The 7,609-nt window shown below is 37.2% G+C and overlaps 1 pseudogene; it reads right to left on the bottom strand.

Annotated features, from left to right (window-relative positions):
• Window positions 1-2,954: 2,954 nt before the first annotated feature.
• On the bottom strand, window positions 2,955-3,506 carry LOC102847980 (annotated as a pseudogene).
• Window positions 3,507-7,609: the final 4,103 nt, after the last annotated feature.

The following is a 7,609-nucleotide window of genomic DNA, read 5'->3' as shown; positions in this document are numbered from 1 at the left end:
TTTTTTTTTTGGTGAGAAAAATTTGTATTTAAAATTAGCCAGCTGGACTCAGTTTAGATGACCCCAATTTTGCTGGCCCCATCCAAAACATCATAGTCAGGAGCAAGTCAAATATAGGCCTTCTTCTCTCTACCAGGCCTAATCAAAGTGTTGACCTTAGCCACATCAATGTCATAGAGCTTCTTTACAGATTGTTTAATTTGGTGCTTTTTGGCCCTGACATCTACAATGAGCACAAGTTTGTTGTTATCTTCTATCTTCTTCATGGCTAACTCAGTTGTCAGGAGGAAATTTGATGATGAAATAGTGGTTAAGCTTGTTTCTCCTGGGGACACTCTTCCAGGGGTATTTGAGCTGCCTTCATAGTCTCATGGTCTTAGGTTGCAGGAAGGTGGGTGACATGCAGATCTTTATTTTTGGTTTTTTTAGCTGTAGATGCCCTTCAGGACTGCCTTCTTGGTTTTTAATGCCTTTGCTTTGGCTTTAGTTTTGAGAGGGGCAGGGCTTCCTTCTTCACTTTTGGCGCCATCTTCTTAGAAAGTGGATTCTCAATTCTATTCCATTGATCTATTGATCTATGTGGCTATCATTGTAACAGTACCATGCTGTCTTGACCACCATGCCAGTGTAGTAGGATTTTAATTCAGGGAGTGAGATGCCTCCTACCTTGTTTCTCTTTTTAAGGAGTGCTTTGCTTATTCTGGGCCTCTTTCCATTCCAAATGAATTTGAAGATTGCTATTTCCATCTTGTTGAAGAATATTTGTATTGCAATTGCATTGAACGTGTAAATTGCCTTTGGTAATATTGTTATTTTGACAATATTGAGTCTCCCTATCCATGAGAAAGAGATAGTCTTCCACTTCTCCAGATCTTTTTTGTTTCTTGTAATAATATTTTATAATTTTCTTTGAATAGATCCTTTGTGCTTCTGGTTAGGTTTACTCCTAAGCATTTAATGTTGTGATTAGCTATAGTGAAGGCTATTGTTTTTCTCAACTCCAGTTCTGTATTTTCTTTGTCACTATAGAGACATCCAATTGATTTTTGTATGTTGATCTTGTATCCTGCCACTCTGCTGAATTGGTCAACTATGTCCAGTAGTTTTCTTGTTGAGTCTTTAGGGTTTTTGTAAGTATATTATCATATCATCTGCTTATAGAGATAATTTTACCTCCTCTTTGCCAATTTGGATATCTCTTATTTCCTTCTCTTGCCTTATTGCTGTAGCTAAGACATCCAATACAATATCGAAAAGGAGAGATGATAATGGACATCTTTGTCTAGTTCCTGTTCTCAAGGGGAATGCCCTTAATCTCTCTCCAGTGAGACCAATGTTGGTTCTCTCTTTTCTTGACAGTGGTGTATTGAAGTCTCCAAGTACTATAGTAGTATTGTCTATTTATTTTTTTTAGTTTTATTACTGTTTGTTGTATGTATTTTGCAGGCCTTCAATTTGGTGCATGGAAAGTTATTATTGTTATATCCTTTGTATATTGAGTCTTTGAGCTTTATGTAATGACCTTCCTTGTTGGTTGTTATGGTATTTGTGTTGAAATCTATTTTATCAGAGATTAATATCACTACTCCTGCTTTTTTCTGGTTGCCATTTGCTTGGTATATTTTTTCCCCCACTCTTTTTAGTCTTTTTTTGTCTTCATTTTTCAAGTGTGTCTCTTTTTTGACAGCATATTGGTAAGTGATTTTTTTTTTTTTTTAATCCAGTGTGCTACCCTTTTTCTCTTCAGAGGTGCATTTAAACTGTTCACATTCAGTGTGATTATTGAGAGGCAAGGTTTTATGCTATTATTTTGTTGAGTTCTTTTTGATGTTGCTGCTAGTTACTTTGGTCCATCTACTTTCTGTGGCACCTCTGTAGGAAGGATGTCTCGCAGTGTTTTCTGTAATGCTGGTTTTGTTTTTACAAACTTTGTTAGATTCTGTTTTTCTGGGAATATCTTGATCTCTCCTTCTTATTTGATGGACAATTTTGCTGGGTACGGTATTCTTGGTTGACAGTTGTGTTATTTGAGTGTTCAATATATGTCATTTCACTGTCTTCTTGCTCACGTGGTTTCTGCTGTGAAATTGGTACTTAATTTTAGCTGTTCTCCCTTATAGGTTACTCTATGTTTCTCCCTTGCTTTCAGAATTGCTTCCTTATCTTTGGTTCTGGCAAATTGAACTCTGATATGCCTTGGTGTTTTTCATTTGGGATCTAGTCTATATATTGTTCTGTCAGCATCTTGAATATTTATTCTCTCATTTGTCATTATGCCTGGAATTTTTTCTTCTAGTAATTTTTCTACAACTTTTTTTAAATTACCAGATCATTTATTTGATTTTAAAATAAATGGTTCTAAAATTTTTCCCATTTAACTTGATCTTAGTCCATCAGAGTGACTGTAACCCTGAAATATGAAGTTACTCATGCCATTTTTGTTTAGAACAGTTATGATGAAAGAAAAAGAAAATAAAATTTACAAATGTTGTTTATGTATACACACACAAAAACAAATAAAACAAAACCCCAGAATGGTCCTTAGCATATATTACAGGTTAAACACAAGTTCTGGTTAAGTAATGGTTATGAAAAAAAATTTCCAAGGTTTAGAAAAACTGTTCTCTAATGTAATGCAGAGGAAATGATATACCACAAAATGTTCTTTTCTGACAAATGAAGCAACTACAGAAAGCTTTTATTTGTTCAAAGTAACCGGTGCTATTGATGCAAAAAAAAAAACCCAACCAATAAAAGTCCCAAATAACTCCCCCAATACTACTTCAAAACAAATATATCAAACTTGATTTCCATTAGAATGTAGTTGTTATTCACTAATAAATAAAAAACCAAGACCCAGATATATATATAATATCTATATTTGATATCTATTTCTATCTATCTATCTATCTATCTATCTATCTATCTATCTATCTATCTATAAATGCAAACAATTATTGCACTTCATCTTCTGGACAAGAATGCCAAGTAAGTCTCTCTTCATAAAATGCAATTACAATTTGAGGACATTTCATGCTTGCTTCTTTTGCCAGCACCAATTCAGCCTCATCTGAATCTTTCCATTTCATGAGAAACATTAATTCTCCACTGCTGTCTGTGGCACCAATTATTCTTTCAGGATCAAGACCTCTGGCAAAGCTTCTTGGCTTGTCAGTGGTATCTCTTTTCTTCTTTGATTTACTATCATCAGATTCACTATCATATAACGATTTTCTTTTTGTGCCATCTTTTTCTTTACCAGCTTTTTGAGAATTAAGAAATGCTTCAATCACTTCTGGGTAATCTAGATTTTCTTCAGGTTCCTAAGTATTGTCAGCATCTGTAAATCCCTTCCACTTGAGAAAATACTCGACCTTCCCATTCACTACAAGTCAGTACAGCCCTTTTTCTACCACAAATTCTTCAGGTTCTGCCTCTTCAACTTTTTTACTCTTCCCATTCTGTTTCTTTCCCATTTTTTGCAATGTAGTTTTATTGGAGGCCATTTTTTACTGCAGACTTGAAGAGCTATTTTTCACCACCTCCGAGCTGCTCCAGCTCCCGGGTCCAAGGTGCGCCTCCGGCTGGAGCCACATCTGAGGAGGAGGCTGGAGAGCCAAGCAGGGCCACAGGGGGTGGGGGCGGCACCGCCCAGCTTCACAACTTTTTTTGTGCCTTTATGTGCGTCTTCCTATTTTGTGATTCCGATGATGCACATGTTATTTCTCTTGATGGTGTCCCACATTATTCTCAGGTTTTCTTCTTTTTACTTCTTTTTTGATCCTGCTTTTTACTCTAGCAGATCAGTGATGACAATTCTATTTTCTGTTTCAGTGTTTTTTTGTTCCATCTCTTCAACTCTGTTCACTTGTCCCTTCATCATGTTGACAACATCTGAAACATTGGACCTCATATTTTGGATTGTGGTTTTTTGTTTTCCAGTGCCTCTAATGCCTCTTTTGTTTTATCTACATTGTTTTGGATTTTTTTAAGCTCCTTTTTGTTTTTACTTGCAGTATCCTGTAATTCTTCAAGTTTGTCTTTCACCCATTGAAAATATTCAGTTATTGTCCTTTTAAATTATGTGTCATAAAACTCCATCAGACTTTCTGGCTTCAGGAAATCCATTGATACTGTGTCACTTTTTGGTGGCAACATCTTGCTTTGCACTTGTGTATTGTGTAAAGAAGCCTGCTTCTTACGTTACATTCCTCTGGTAGGGTTTTTCATGCCTGAGGCAATGATAGCTTTTTGATCTAAAGTCACTGCTCTAGAAGAGGGTGGTGCAGCTACCCTGCCTGTGTTCCTCTCTGAACTTCTGACCTAAGAGAAGGTTCAGTTCAGGGCCTGTGAGAGCAGCCACTTGTTGTAGCTATATCAGACCAAGGTGCTCCAGGTTAAAGGCAAATTAGTTGGCTGGACATGGATGCACTCGTGTGGGGTGGAATTGGCATGGGGTGGGTATAGGCATAGGGCAGCCGTGAGTTAAGGGGCTTGCACATGCGGGGACCTCACTCCTCTTCCAGCTGTTCATGTGGGCTTGTACAAGGATCTCACTCAAATTCCAGCTGTCTGGCTCTCACCTGATGACTCTTACCCAGCTGGGCTCTGGTCTTGGTGGGGCTCTAGGTCTGGCAGGGTTCTGGATCCAGCAGGGCTTGAGAAAATCAGTCAGATTTCCACTGTCATGCTTTCTTCTGGTGGTGGGTCCTGCTGTGGCTTGACTGGAGGCTCCCACCACAGCTTAGCTGGCAGTTCCTGCCATGTCTCACTGCTCCTGTGGCTCCCAAAGTAATTGTTAATAATAATTCTCACTCAAATTTCTACTGCCCTGCTTACTCCCTGAGTGTTGCTCCCTGAGAGTCGCTCCTTGCCTCCACCCTCCTTTTTATATTTTTTTATATTTTTTGACTTGCATACAATCATTCATATAGACTATGTTCCATACATGTACATTGTGTGTTTTATAGAATCTTTAATTTACATTGTATTTTTTCATGTACATTGAACTTTATACAATTATTAATATACATTGCATTTTATAGAATTAGTTACTATTGATCCATGCCTATTATTTCCTTGTCTTTTCAAGTCTGAGTTGAATCTTTCCTATTTCTTTACCTCCGTTGACTCACTAACCTCTGCTATAATAGTTATTTACCTCTTTCCCCTTTTATTACTTCCTTCTCCCTTTCCCCTTCCCTTTTTGAACTTTTATATACATGTTACTCACTTATTCTGTTTTTACAGTAATGATTTTATGCAGCATTTGTCCTTACAAGACAGAGAATTCTCTCTAGACTCTTCCATGTTACATAATATTTTACAAAATCATTGTGTGAATGTACCACAGTTTCTCAATACATTCTTTTGTTGATCGGCATTTGCGGGTATATGAACTGTATCAATTTTCTTGCTATTTTGAGTAATGCTGCTGTGAACGTAGATGTATATATCTCCATTCGTGTCTTGCGGTATATTCCAAGTAGTGGAATTGCTGAGTTATTAGGGTGACCACAACACATGATGTTGTTGTTGTTAAGTACTGTTGAGTTGTAGGCGACATAAAATGACCCTATGTATGAAAGATCTGAACACTTGTATAACTTTCATTCTTTCTCTAAATTCATAGAGTTTACAGAAGCAAGCTATTTTGAAAGTGAATGACACTCTTGCCTGATAAAATGTTGAAAATCACTAGCAATCAGAGAAATGCAAATCATCTTCTTTTGATGTTTCCTGGGTTTTTCAATATTTTTCCCACAGGTTCCTTTGGTATTGCAACTGAAGACCTGCATATTTTCCTTCATTCTTTCAGCTTAAGAAATGTTGGGCATACTCTTTTGTTTTTCCACTGTAATAATGCTTTTCAAGGAACAGCCTTTCCTAGCAACATGTCTAAAGTGCGTGAGAGGAAGCTTTGTCATCCTTTCCTCCACAGAGCACTCTGGCAGCACCTTTTCCGAAGCACATCTGCTTGTTCTTTTGGCAGTCCATGGCATATTCAGTACTCTTCTCTAACACCTCAGCTTAGAGGTATCTTTCTTGGGGATACCAGTGGAACTGATACAATGATCTAGAACACTTCCCTTTCTTCTTACTACCTCTGGAAGAAGGTGGCTACCAGGTCTAGGGAAGTTTATGACCAGAATCAAACACTAATATCACCATCACCAGTATTGAAAGTTTCAACTCTTTGGATAAGTTGTCAGACTAAAAATTTGTCCTACTCACTGAGCAACTGGAGCTTTTGAATTCTATAGGAGAAGTCCAAATGGAAGGCTATTGACTCACAGGTCATGGGGATGGAGGAGAGGAGTCATCTAAAGATGTCAAGTAAGTCCAAAGACCTAGATGTCAAAAGATGGTGAGCCAGATGCAGCAGCCACATCTAACAGTAAAGAGTTTTCCACAACATCTGTCTGTCTCTGTCTCTGTCTCTATGTAGTCCACATAGGCCACACTCCCAAGAAAACTATTTGTCAACTGATTGGGTGCTTAGCTCATAGCTAATCTCATCATCGAGAACATCAAGGCAGATTCATCAAGACAGATCTCTTTATGGGAGCTAACTGCACCACAGTTGCCAAATCAGATGATCCTAACAAAACTCAACTGATAAATGAGAAAGAATTAACAATAATAAAAATGCAAACCCTTCATAAAATATTCTTGCCACCACTGAAAACATGTCCCTATTTTTTTTCAAAAAGTTTATTTTCTTTTCTTAAAGGACATTTTCTTTTCCTGCCATCTCTTTTCCTTCTTCTTTCTGTTAACTCTCAAAATTGAGTCTATGTGTGCTCCAACAGGGTGTTATTATTTTCCATGTACTTGATTTTCTCCCTTTGATCTTCTTCTTGTTGATTTTTAATTTTATAACAGGTTGCTCCTTGGAGGAAAAGGTTTTAAAGCTCCATCTCACATACTTTGGACATGTTGCCAGGAAGGACCGGTGCTTGGAGAAGGACATATGCTTCGAAGAGTGGAGAAATAGCACAGGAGAGGGAGACAGACAGTAGATGAGCTGAACTGATCCAGTAACTGGGGTAAATGGGGGTAGGTGTAGGACGGGGTTCAGAGCTATTATGGGTCAACAGGACATAACAACAATAATAACAGCAATCCTGGAAGAGCTTTGTAATTTAATTTAATTTAAATGTTTTAAAATTTATTTAGACTTGCTTTGTGACTTCACATATGATCTGCTCTGCTGAATATTCCTTGTTCATTGAAGAAGAATGTATATTTAAAATTTGCTGGGTGGAATGTTTTATATATGTCTATGAGACCTAGTTGGTTAATCGTATTGTTTAGTTTTTCTAAAAAAGAAATTGTTTTTATTTTATATTGGTTTGCATACAAAATTTGTAAGCATTGTGTTTTATTTATATACTCTGTGTTTCATACATTCATTTATTCACATCATATTATCATTCCCATACATTGTGTTTTTTAAAATTAATCACCATGGATCTATGTTCACTGTTACCTTACTTTTAAGGTCCTCACTGGATCTTTCCTAATTTTTTCCACCTCCTTTCTCTGTCTGCTAAACTATGCAACCCCTTGATTTCTGGCCCCTGTCCTAAGCCTCCATTCCCCCTCC

Source organism: Elephantulus edwardii, unplaced genomic scaffold (assembly GCF_000299155.1).
Source record: "Elephantulus edwardii isolate Elephantulus edwardi_28Jun2011 unplaced genomic scaffold, EleEdw1.0 scaffold00316, whole genome shotgun sequence".
NCBI classification, from domain to species: Eukaryota; Metazoa; Chordata; class Mammalia; order Macroscelidea; family Macroscelididae; genus Elephantulus; species Elephantulus edwardii.
Note: the sequence above shows the minus strand (reverse complement) of the source record. Positions and strands in the feature narration are given on the sequence as shown.